The sequence below is a fragment of the Macaca nemestrina genome, chromosome Y (genome assembly GCF_043159975.1).
Source record: "Macaca nemestrina isolate mMacNem1 chromosome Y, mMacNem.hap1, whole genome shotgun sequence".
NCBI lineage: Eukaryota > Metazoa > Chordata > Mammalia > Primates > Cercopithecidae > Macaca > Macaca nemestrina.
The window spans coordinates 2,819,663-2,833,325 of record NC_092146.1 but is presented as its reverse complement, the minus strand read 5'-3'; the positions used below and the strand labels follow the sequence as shown (position 1 = coordinate 2,833,325).

Genomic DNA, 13,663 nt, shown 5'->3' with positions numbered 1-13,663 from the left:
TGTGTGAGAAGCTCCCCTGCCAAATTTCTGGAAGGAAACTGAGATGCCTTTTTGCAGTGACTCAGATATACAATTGAAAGAATGTGATGTAAGTTTTAGCAATCAGGCAATTGATGATTTGTTTTGGAAGAACTATCTGAAGCCAGGCACAGTGGCTCAAGCCTGTAATCTCAGCACTTTGGGAGGCCGAGGTGGGTGAATCACCTGAGGTCAGGAGTTCAAGACCAGCTTGACCAACATGGTGAAACCCCATCTCTAATAAAAATACAAAACTAGCCGGGAGTGGTGGTGTATGCCTGTAATCCCAGCTACTTGTGAGGCTGAGTCAGGAGAATCGCTTGAACCTGGGAGGCGGAGGTTGCAGTGAGCCAAGATTGCGCCATTGCACTCTAGCCTCGGCAACAAGATCGAAACTCCAACAACAACAACAACAACAAAACTATCTGAAGAAACAAAATGGAAGTCACTGGTGGGGCTTAGCAGAAATACTCTCAAGCAAGCCAACAATAAAGATCTTTGCAATATTACTTGGGAGTCCAAAGGTTGCTAGAGACCACGGAGTTCTTTGAACATTGTCAAAACATAAAAGACTATGAGTCAGAGTTTTACTAAAATTTAAGAAAGACTTTATATAGCAGATGAATTAACAAAGTAGAAGATTGCTCACCCTATTTCACAAGGTAAAATACATTGCAACAACCTGGGCTTTACCATACGGAGATCACCTCCCTTCTAGGATGGCTTTGTCCACAACTATTCTTGTATAGAGAAGGCTAAAAATCACTGGCTCTCTCTCCATGAGCTCCAAAATGCTGCCCTGGCAACATCAAGCCATGCTTGTAATTTAACAAATCTGTAAGAGGAAAGAAAAAGAAACCTTCTGCTTAAATACCAAATCTAAAATTTTCACACAAGAGTGATGTTTGACATATCTATTTCATTTTTGCCTGCCACTGCCCTTTCTTCCCAGAGTCCTGTTACATAAAGCATTAGGTGTTCTGAGGAATAAATGAGTGTCAATTGTGGCAGGGTATAGGAGGACGACTAGGTTATCTCCATTATCATACACTCTATTTACCAGATGGGCAATTCCTATTTATAAAACCCCAGATGAAAATATGCCCAAGCAATATGGAAGGGGGATCACAAAACAAATAGGTAATTTCTCTTGAACTCCTTATGCTAAGCACAAATATGATTACTGCCTTCATCTTTTTAGAAAGGAACAGGTATTGAAAACAACAGTCTGCATTGGCTGCTCGGTATGGGAAAGCCAGTGGGTTGAAATCCAAAGCTGAGGAGAATACAGGCAAAGAATAGTAACTGAATTTTACCATACTGGGTGCTAAGGGGTGGGTGTAGGTATGAAGGAGAATTAGACATAGCTGATGGAAAACTTTCCCAGTAGGGAACTGAATCAAATCTGTCATCTTTTGGTTCGTAATTCAGTTCTCTAAAGCCATAGTGTCAAATACGATAGCCGCTAGCCACAAATGAATAGTGAGTACTGGAAATGTGGCTAGTCAAAATTAAAATGTGCCATAAGTGCAAAATACAAATCATATTTCAAAGACTCGGCATGAAAAAATGTATATAACTTGTTAGTAACTTTTCTATTGTTTCCATATAAATGATAATATTTCAGATGTATCAGGTAGATAAAATGTATAATTGTTTCTTTATATTTTTAAAATTTATCTTAATGTGGCTATTAGAAAATTTAAAATTACATATGTGGTTTGAATTTCATTTCTACTAGACAATGCTAATCAGGCTGAAAGTTACTTTAAGACATCATTTATGTTGAGCTCAAAGGAAGGCACTTCCATAGGAAAGTGTTGTTAGAATGAGCTTGGCTCCCTATCACAAAATGTTAACTTCAAACATACTTCAAAAGTGAAATTTCATTCACTGCCTTCTTGGCAAAACGGTTAGATAAACAAATCTTGTACTCTTTGAGATATGAAAAAGGATGGTTAACAACGTCACTAAATTTTCTTCCTCTATCAGCCTGACCAACATGGAGAAGCCCCATCGACAGTAAAAACACAAAATTAGTCAGGTGCGGTGGAGCATGACTGTAATCCCAGCTATGAGGGAGGCTGAGGCAGGAGAACTGCTTGAACCTGGGAAGCGGAGACAGCGGTGAGCCAAGATCGCGGCACTGTACTCCAGCCTGGGCAACGAGAGCAAAACTAAATTAAAAAAATAGGTAAGGCATGATGGCTCATACCTGTAATCCCAGCACTTTTGGGAGGCCGAGGCAGGTGGATCACAACGTCAGGAGTTCGAGATCAGCCTGGTTAACATGGTGAAACCCTGTCTCTACTAAAAATACAAAAATTAGCTGGGCATGATGATGCAACACTTGTAATCCCAGCACTTGTGAGGCTAAAGCAGGAGAATTGCTTGAACCCAGGAGGCAGAGACTGCAGTGAGCCAAGATGGCACCATTGCACTCCAGCCTGGGTGACAAAAGTGAAACTTTGTCTCAAAAAAGTAATTAATTAATTTTAAAAAATTATTCCTTTGCAGACATACTTAAACCATGTTAAAGCAGAAATAAAAACAAGGTCTAATGTTGAAATGGGCTCAATATTCAGTGTTAATGTTGAATATCCTCTAATGTTTCCAAAAGATGCACAGATGGAGAAAGGGCAGGCCTGTAAGAGGCAGGAGAGAATAACGTTGCATTCATGCATTGCAAGTATGTTACAGATATCCAAGTTTCATCAGTCTATGCCTTCCTGATACTTCTTGCCTTTTGGCATCTCCTCTTCATTTTCACTTCCACCACCTAACTGATTCACACCTGAGTCAAAGTCAAAGCCATCTTCCTCGTACCTCTAACAAGCCTCTCCACTCTTTGCATCTTCTATTGCTAATCTGTCTTGTCCCACTGCAAATCATCTCAACTTTTCATTCAAGAACCTACCAGGGTAACAAGCAGCCCAGAATCCAGGTCATCCTTGTATCAAAGCCTTAAAATCCGATTCTACATAACAGCCAAGCAAGAGATTCCAAAGACAAGCATAAGAATCATCAATAATGGAGAGAGTGGGGACGTCCTGCTTTGGAGCGGGAATCTTCGTTGCGCCAGTGACTAAAAAGAGAATTAAATATGGGTGATGTTGAGAAAGGCAAGAAGATTTTTATTATGAAGTGTTCCCAGTGCCACACCGTTGAAAAGGGAGGCAAGCACAAGACTGGGCCAAATCTCCATGGTCTCTTCGGGCGGAAGACAGGTCAGGCCCCTGGATACTCTTACACAGCTGCCAATAAGAACAAAGGCATCACCTGGGGAGAGGATACACTGATGGAGTATTTGGAGAATCCCAAGAAGTACATCCCTGGAACAAAAATGATCTTTGTCGGCATTAAGAAGAAGGAAGAAAGGGCAGACTTGATAGCTTATCTCAAAAAAGCTACTAATGACTAATAGTTGGCCACTGCCTTATTTATTACAAAACAAATGTCTCATGACTTTTTTATGTGTACCATACTTTAATAGATCTCATACACCAGAATTCAGATCATGAATGACTGACAGAATATTTTGTTGGGCAGTCCTGATTTAAAACTAAGACTGGCTTGTGGTTAAATGAATATGTTCAGTTTTTGAATTTTAATAGTAATTCCAATTCAGTAAATGCTATCACTGTTTACCCCTTCTAAAGATATGATTAGACTTTGTTAGTAATGTTCAACTTTTCTCAAAGATGGTGAGTGCCATCTTAAAACTTACTGGAGATTGGTTTTATATTTAGATTTATATAGCTGGTTATGTGAATATATTTAAATACTGGGGAAATTCCTTCACTGTCTCAGAACTAAGCAAGATTCACCTGTATTTTGTGTTCATTTGCCTCTTAAAGGCAAGGGTTGAAGATAAATAAGGTAGCAATGTCTAGAGTTTTGGCCTTAACGATGCCAATCTAATTATAATTCCCTGTATTTAAAAGGGTTCCTTTTACTTATTGAAAAGCATTTTAGTATGGTTTATGTGTAATATTAAAGATTATTCAACACTTCTCACATCTTACAAATCTATAAGGTCACATGCTTTTAAAATAGTAGCAAGTTAAACTTCACTCTTGAATTCTTTACAATCTAAGTCAAACTAAGTTATAATTTAGGATTGTCTTTAAACAGCCATTCAGAAACATAAAACTGTAGAACTGTGTATTTGGGATTGGGAATGGTGCTTTTGCCAACTTAAAAGGATTAAAGTAGTGGAGATATACACAAATTTTAAAATGTGTGATCGCAAGACTAAAGATAATTAAAAGGAAAACCACAGGAAAAAAAAAAAAAAAAAGAATCATCAATAATGAAGCAGTCTTCCAATCTATTCAAATCAATCTTCAGTCTTTGTTACATAACATTTCAGTGAAAACATAAAAATAATCCCTTTGGTTAGTATTTGTTTAATTAATCTAAAAATTATTTCATGTAATTAGAACGCAAAGAAAGCATCACTGTCTGCCAACAGAAACCATTTTTTTTTCAGTTCACAGGTCTTTTAGCTCCAGAAACCTCATCTTAAGAATTTTTGTGTTTGTGAGTGGTTATAGATGTTTTCTTTTTTTAATCTTCATAGATCAATTAATTGAGAATTAGAAATATTAAGAATAGAAGATTTATGCATTTCTTAGTTAACGTAACAGTTTAGCTAAATATAAACTTTGCACTAAAGTTTTGCAGTGACACAATACCAACAAAGGATACAGAAATATTTTTAAACTATAGAAAAATTCAAATGGAAAATAATCTTGATTCAGTTTTATTATACATTAACATATAAAAAGTCTCATTTTATGAGACATCTAAAGGAATTAAAACCACCTCTTCAGGTATGTCTTAAACTCCAAATCTGAAAACAATTTATTATACTTTGACTTTACAATATTCTATATTAAAACAAAGAAAATTCCAAATACATATGGCGTGACTCATTCAAGATGGCAGAGCTCAACCAGTTGCCTGGCCCAGTTGGATTAACATCCAAAGGACTGAGCCCTGAACAAAGAGCTACTTTTAAGCATTTCCTGGGGTGGGGGAGATCTGTGCAGCGGGAAGCATATTACAGAAGTGAGAAACAAAGACAGTTATTCAATTAATTGAGGCATGCATTACATCATTTCTTACTTTTCAAGGAAAAACATGTTTTGGGACTTGAGTGTATCTGTCTAGCGACCTTGCAGCTGCACAGCTAGAGAACCAGGGTCTTCACCATGCCTGGGAAAGGAGGAAAGATAAGGCTCACTAGCCACAGAAAAACAGGCAGTTACTTTTTAAAGGGCTCCAGCTCTTTCTCTTCCTTAGGGGAAACTGGGTTTTCTTACATACAACTGAGTTTTTGCTTACTCTCTTTAATTTCTTTTAATTCCCATTCCAATCTAACATGTGGTTGTAGATGTTTCCCTAATCTAGACGTAAAAAAAAAAAAAAAATGTGGTCAAAAGATATCCTTCCTAGGTAACCTCAAGAAAGAAAAATATCTTAAAAATAAAAGAGTAGATCATAGCTCTTAAAGCCCAGTAAGATAAATCTTCAGTCACCCTGGATCATGTAGGAATGAGTAAGCAGACATCCTGGATAGCCCAGAGTTAAGATTATAACCATCTTATTGTAAGGGTTTTTATTTCTCTAATGAAGACATTTCATGTATTTTAAAACCATTCAACAGTCTTTCTTATAAGCATAATTATAGGCAAAAATACAGATCAAATAAAGACCTGAATGAATCTGTTGTGATATTGTGGAAAATAAAATAAAATAATGTAAGTAATATTAAAGTTTAAGATAATGAACAAAGCATAGATAATAGATAATAGTTAACATTAAGTACAGGTTTTTTAAAAATTACACATAGGCTAAACAAAATTTAAGCAGCCCCTCCCAGTATTGCTAACAAGTTGCAGCTGTGAGCTTATCTCAACTTGCCAAGGTATCGCCTGCCTTCAGACCCCCGCATGTTTCTGTTTTCCCTTACCCCAGCTCTGTCCAGCTCCAAGGTTGACTGGTGGAGACAGCTAAATTGTAAGTTTTATCAGAATTATCACGGGTTACACAACTTACTGGCTTCGTCTAAAACCTGTATCCTGTCTTGCTTTTCCCGCCTCAAACGGCATATAAGCAAGCCTGCATTCTTTGTATGGGTTGGCAACCATTCTGGGCATGAACCTGCTGTCCGCCTGTGTGCCCGAATTAAAGTTCTCTTTGGTCTCCAAAGCTCTCTTTGTGTTTCTTGGCTGGAGTTTTACTGCAACAATATTACCACATGAAATAAATGTCTCCGGACATCCACACTGACAATCCACTATGACAACATATTATGACTGTTTTATTTTTCAGTATGGCACCCAGTGTCCCAACAGGCCTAGTATGAGGGGCTGTTGGCAACCCCTCCAGCAAAGATTAGAGCAGTTCCTCACTCTACCTCTTCATTGCTGCTATCCTTTCCAGTGTCAACAAGAAGAGCAAACTGCTATCCCTCTGCTGATTCTCACTTCCACCACTACGTGGCCTCAGGTGCCCACCCTGAGGTTCCATGTCACCCCAGTGCTGCTGCCACTGTGATTTCTACCACTCTGCTCCTCTTTGCTGCTTCACACTTAGTTCTCAAAATGAGCTTCTCATGCACCTATCATCATTGGGGTGGCATGTCTTTTAAGACAAATCCATGAAGCAAGACAGTGCTGGGTAAAAACACCGCTGGATCCTAACTATATTTTAAAGAGAATTTCTTTTTTCTTTCTTTTTTAAAAAGAGACTGGTCATTCCTGCAGGTTGGTATCCTAAAAATCAAGGGTTTACTGTATGATTATGATATATCTGTAAGAAAATAAATGATAATTTAAAATGTTAATGTCAAGCTGTAGGATAGAAATTGGAAATCGTTGGTACTTAGTGTTAACAATAAATTTCTGTGTAATAAATTTCTAGTCAAATAATCAAATAATCAATTTCTGCTTTAGTTTTATAATGATTATAATTAAGTCAGTAGCAAAAGAGTAAAACATGTCATTTCTCCTTGGGAAGATCTAAAACAGCTTAACTTAAAGGAGCCTGAATGTGGTCTTTGCAATCAGCAGACTTGAGTTTACAACACAAGTTTACCACTTATCTTTCTGACTTTGGAAAAGTTAGCCTCTGCAAGCCCCACTTTCCTCATCTATAAAATGGTATAAAGAAACCCCCATTAGAGAGTTGGAATGACTTTTTTTTTCTTCAGACAGGATTTTTTTTTCAGACAGGATCTCACTCTGTTGCCCAGGCTGGAGTGCAGTGATAATGATCATGGCTCATTGCAGCCACAGCTTCGCTGGCTCCAGCAATCCTCCCACCTCAGCCTCCTGAGTAACTGCAAGTATTGGCATGCCACCACGCCCAGCTAATATTTTATTTTTTTGTAGAGACAGGGTCTTGTCATTTTGCCTAGGCTAGTCTCTAGCTCCTGGTCTCAAGTGATCCGCCAGCATTTGCCTCTCAAAGTTCTGGAATTATGAGTGTAAGCAACCACACTCAGCTGAGAGTTGTAAGGATTATGATGTACTCATGTAAATCATCAAGGAAAATGTTGAGACACAGTGGGTACTGGGGTAGGGGTTGGGATCTTACCCATTGTTGATCCTCTGGCAACAGACTAAAGGTGGCTAAACTTGACCTTCAGCTGGGAAAAGCAATCTTCAAATAATTGACAGCACATAAGAATACATTTTCAAAGATAATGATCTTTTTTTCCTTTTAGTTTCATAGTACTGTTTGGCTTACAGCATTCTGACAGATCTTGCTGTGAACTACACAGATACACACACACACACACACACACACTGTAAACATACACATGTAAACCACTGCCACCACAGCTGTCAACCAGTTAAATAGATTGTGATACATTTGCCAAACAAATGTCCATATAAAATGCATCCTAGTTTCCTATGGTTGGCTGTTGTGGTTGGGCCCAGCATTTTGGCCCTTATTAATGTATGTGGTATATGTGAGTTGGGGGTATTGAAATATACCGTATCTTAGTCTCCAGTTAAAGGCCAGACGCTGTTCACATAAACGGTCCAGGGACATTCTGTTTCAGTTTCCCACAACATAAAATAATCTGTCACCTACAAATTATAAGTAGACTGAGAAGATTAAATATATATCAAAGCAACATCTAAATAGATAACTGGGGAATTTTTGATTTATAAGTAAATGTGCCTAGATACACTACTACTTTACAGTGGAATAGAACATTTAAGTATAATATTGGTGGGCTTTCTCACTTTTTTATAACTACATTATTGAGATATAATTCACACACTTTAAAACTCATGCATTTAAGATGTTTGATTCAATGGTTTTTAGTATATTTGCAGAGTTGTGGAACCATTACCACAACCAATTTTAGAATTTTTATCACCTCGAAATGAAACACTATACCTATTAGCAGTTGCTCTGTATATCCCATCCCCAGCCCTGGGGAACCACCAATCTACATTTTCTCACCATGGATTTTCCTGTTCTACATATTTCACATAAGTGGAATCATAGAATATGTGATCTCTTGTATCTGGCTCAAGACAGACTTAGCACCATGTTTTCAAGCTTCATACCTGTTGTAGCATGTGTCAGTACCTCATTCTTTTTCTTACTGAATAATATTCTCTTGTATGATTGATGATATTTTGTTTATCTGTTAATCAGTTGATGGATGCTTGGGGTGTTTCTACTTTTTTGCTCTTACAAATAATGCACATACATCATGTGTAAGTTTTTGTGTACATGTTTCATTTCTATTGTGTAGTTACCTAGGAACGGAATTGCTCAGTGAAGATAAAGATATTTTCTATGCTTAACTTTTTGAGGAATTGACAGGCCATTTTTCAATGTGGTTGCAGCATTTTACATTCATACATCCTAATTTCTCCATATCCTCACCAACAACATATTCTCTGCATTGTTTATCATTACTCTCCTGGTGGGTATAGAGTTGTATTTTGTTGTGGTTTTGATATTTGCATATCCCTGATTGCTAAAGGTTTTTAGCATGTTCTCATGTTCTTATTGGCTAATTGTATGTATGTTTCATATAATCACTGGCCATTTGGAGGTGAATGGGGAGGAGGTGTGGAATAAAATTGAACAGAATTATGCCGCAATTGGACAGGAATGATATGCTAGAGTCCAGTACTTTTTTATTTCTGCTGGTACAATGAATGTTCTAAGGAATTTATGAGTAGCTTGACTCTTGAGACTGGAATTTGTGAGCTAACTGTAAATCATTTAACCAAAGCATGATGAAAACAAAATGCTGAAGGAAGCGGTAAGATTAATAATTAAACACAACAATGATTTTAACACCATGAATTAAAAAAAAAAACAATAAAATAGAACTATACTTCTTCTGTCCATTGGTCAAAAGTGTTATCATTGGCTCCTGGATCACAGATTAAGACCTTAGTCTGACTGGTCTGTCTAGCAGAGTTTACTGAAGTGTATATGTGTGTAGAAGTGAAGGGAAGCGGAATGAAATAATTACAAAAATCACAACCAGGTTCTCAATGCATACAGTATGGCAAGTGCTGTATAAGCCTCAGGGATGAACTACAGTATCAGTTATCCTTGCCACAACTTCGCCCAAGTTTTTTAAGTTATTACTGTCAGTGATGGTTTGCTGGTCTGTAACAGAGAAGGACAACAAAGTTCCTTCCATTCCCACAGTTGTCTCTTGCTCTGGTTAGTAGCCATAAGCAACTCATAAGCATAAAACTCTATCCAGATACAACAGAAGTACCCTTAGCCATACCTATAATAGGCCCAGGGAGGTGACTGATGCAGCAGTCACCCAATCAATAGGGTCTATGAGGAGAAATGATGGCAGAATTTTCCCAGCATTAATGCTGCTGTCCAAATTCAGAGTTGTAGAAATTGCTGTTCAGTGAGTGCAAGGAACAGACAGAAGCAGATTTAAAGATTTAAACAGACAGAAGCAGGACCACAAGGTAGTCATCCATGAATTCTTCCTACCAGAGTGTTCAAGATCTCTGAGGCTGTTGATGCTATGGGTGTCCTGGCAATAAACGACCTCCTAATCTGAGTGTCCCAAAGGCTGTAACACAATTTCATCATATCTATTTTATAATTGAGGAAACTGATCATCATTACAGATGCACACACACCCTCCAACCCTCACACTGCTTATTTCTATACCTCCCCCTTACTCCAGTATCCTTACTCTGTGCCTGTAAGTTCCAGACATTTTTCACCCCACCCATCTCTCCAAAGTTCTGTTCTGCTACTCTGCCCCTCACTCCTTCACTCTCTCTGCTACTTTCTTCACTCATTTGCTTGGACCTGCCATGCCCCATTGTTCCTCAGCATCTTTGCACAAACTATTGCTTTTTTTCTGGAGTGCTTTCCCTATGTTCATCCATCTAATGGTCTTCAGCATGCAGGTCTTGACCTAGGCTTCATTTCTCAAGCATAATAGACATAATAACTAGAGCTACAGCCAGGTTGATCCACAGCCTGCAGGGAAGGGGGTGGGCAGTTCTCTGGATTGCACTCCATGATTCACTGGGTATTTATGTCAAGGGTTCACTCAGGAGCACAAGCAGGGGCCTGTGGTCACACATCCTCTAGCCTCTCTGACTCTTCCTCCAAGGTGAATTTTAAAAGGAGGACCACAGAAAATAGTGTTGTGAAACAAAGGATCACCATCTAATGTCCCTTTTGTTTATTACACAAATAAAACTTATAACTAAAACAAAACACTTCACACTGACTAGGAGGGCTTTTATCAAATAAACTAGCTAGATGTGGTGGCACATACCCATAGACCTAGTTGCTCAAAAGGTTGAGGTGAAAGGATTCCTCGAACCCAGGAGTTCAAGACCAGCCTGGGCAACATAGCAAGACCCTGTCTCTAAATACTACTACCAATAAGAATACCAACAAGTACTAGTGAGGATGTGGAGAAACTGGAACCCTCAAACACCATTGTGGGAATGTAAAATGATGCAGACGCTTTGTAAAACACTCTGACAGCTCCTCAAATAGTTAAACATAGAATTTCCATAATGACCCAGCAATTCCACTCCTAGGTATATACTCATGAGAAGTGAAAGCATACATCCACACAAAACATATACACACAAGTCCATAGCAGCATTATTCATAAAAGCAGAAAAAGTGAAAACACCACAGATGTCCATCACCTGATGTATGGGTAAACAAACTATTATGTTTTCATACAATTAAACATTATATAGCATTAAAAAGGAATTAAATACTAATATATTCTATAACATGGATGAACCTTAACAACATACTCAGTGAAAGGAGACAGTCACAAAGGACCATGTATTGTATGATTCCATTTATATAAAATGTCAAGAACAGGCAAATTCAGAGACAAAAGGCAAATTAATGGTTATCAGAGGATCAGAGTAGCATTGGGAGAGGAGATTTTAAAAAGAGAGTGACTGCTAGTGGCATGGAGTTTGTTTTGGGCCAACAAAAATATTCTAAAATTAGCTAGTTGTGAAGGTTGTACAACTCTGTGGATATACTAAAAGCCACTGAATTGTAAACTTTAAACGTGTGAATTGTAACATATGTGAATTATATATTTCAATAGAGCCTTTCAACAAATGATGTTATATTTTGGGTTTGCAGAGCAAGATGTTCCTACATAGCTTTGTGGGTCCATGGTTGACCATTTAGTAGGAAGGCCTCTCAAGTTAATGAACACATTTCTGGCTTTCACAAGACAGCCTTACTGACTGGTATGAGATTAAAAATTCACATGAACAGAACCATAGTGTCTGGATGATTATGATGAGCAAGAGAATTATAAACAGAAGTTAGAAAATTTTCAAAAAAAAAAAAAAAAGGAAATGAAGTTAAAATGAGAATAAGGTGTTAGCACCATGACAGAAAAAAAGCAAAGAGAAACAAAGCAAAACAATGGATGAAAAGCTGAGCCTCTTTAAACAAAGGGAATGCTTTCAGCAGTCCCAAGCAAATTTCAGTGTCACATAGTCAAGGCCAAAATATCACAAAAATTCTAAAATAAGAGGAGGAAGATAAGGTTACAGCCCTGTTGCTGTGAGTTCCCTATGTGGGACATAGGTATCGGGCCTGGGTCATTCAACATATAAACATATTATATATCTTATATATTATAAAATTTATATATTAAGTAATAATACATAAACATATAACTATGTTTATATATACTTATCTAAGTATATACAATCATAAACATATATTTATGTTTATATGATTATGTATTTATGTGTATATATGCATATATAATAAACATATAAGTAATGATATATGTATAGAAAGATAACTTCATTGTAGTATAATTTATACAGCATAAAATTTACCAATTGTATGTGTATAATTCAATGATATTTTAGTAAATGTACCACATTGTGTAGCCATCATTAATTGAGTTTTGCAATACTTTTACCAAATTATATAAACAATCCTGGTAGCTGCTCAGATGTGTTTTTGCTTTTGATTTTAGAAAGCTGAGTTTCTTAAAAGTCTGGTTTCTAGTTCAGTAGGATGTTTCTGTGTTAACTACAAATGGGTATGTGGTCAGATACCTGAATCCTGAATCACTCATTTTTTAAAAATGGTGTTTCCCCTCATTTATTACATTTTGAATTTTTTAAGAGGTGGCCTAGAAAAAAATACATCATTACTAATATTTTCAAGTTTGAGTATGTAAGATTAATTTTAATTCTTCATTTGCAAATAAGTTTTGATCCTCTTATTAATGCATACTTTAAAACAACTTCATTGGGATGTAATTTACATTCTATAAACTTCACCTGTAAATTTACTGAGTTGGGTAACAATCATCATAATCCAGTTGGAGAACATTTTGTCACTTCAGTAACATCTATGGGGTTCACTGACAGTCACTCCCCTTTCCCAACTATAGCCCCAATAAACCACTAATCTATTTTCTGTTTCTATGGATTTCTGCAAGGCACAGTACTTTCACAAACAGATACAAAAGACATATCAAAAATATATCTCTCCTTTAACAAAATCCTATCTCTATGCCAGAATTTCAGTTATATAATCCTATCTCTATACCAGAATTTCAGTATCTGTAATGTTTACAATTTTTAAGTAATAAAAGTTACCACAAAACCTCTGTAAAACAGTCCCCAAAACAGCAACTTTCTCCATCATAATATACTATTTTAAAGCTTGCAATAACCAACCCATAAACATCATGTAACATTTTCCTGATTAAAGTCAAAAGCTACCAATTCTACCTTGCTCCACCACTAACCACACTCCCACCAAAAGAAAACACTTCAGAGCACATGCTGTTTATTTTATTTGCAGACAAAACTCCTGGTCTCCCTCAAATTTGGATCATAAGCTGAATCAAGCAAAGGCAACTTCCCAAAATGACATTCTATTCCACCGCTTTTTAGAACTACAGAAATGTTTCTAGACATTAAGTTCTCTTTACATATAATCTGGAATTATATTAGACTAGTTAAAAAACCACCAGTTTTCTTAGCAACATGATAATATTGTGGCCATTTCCAAGTTAATTATAGATTTGTCATTTGTCATTTTAATCATTAAGAGCTTTTCATTTAATTAAAGAGGGGATATTACACAGCTG

At 36.9% G+C, this 13,663-nt stretch overlaps 1 long non-coding RNA gene and 1 pseudogene across 1 annotated transcript in view; one reads left to right on the top strand and one right to left on the bottom strand.

Annotated features, from left to right (window-relative positions):
• The window catches only part of LOC139360955 (uncharacterized), a 266,593-nt gene that overhangs the window by 247,119 nt on the left and 5,811 nt on the right, over nucleotides 1–13,663 (bottom strand). The window lies entirely within an intron of this gene.
• Nucleotides 3,059–4,067, top strand: LOC105495842 (cytochrome c pseudogene; annotated as a pseudogene).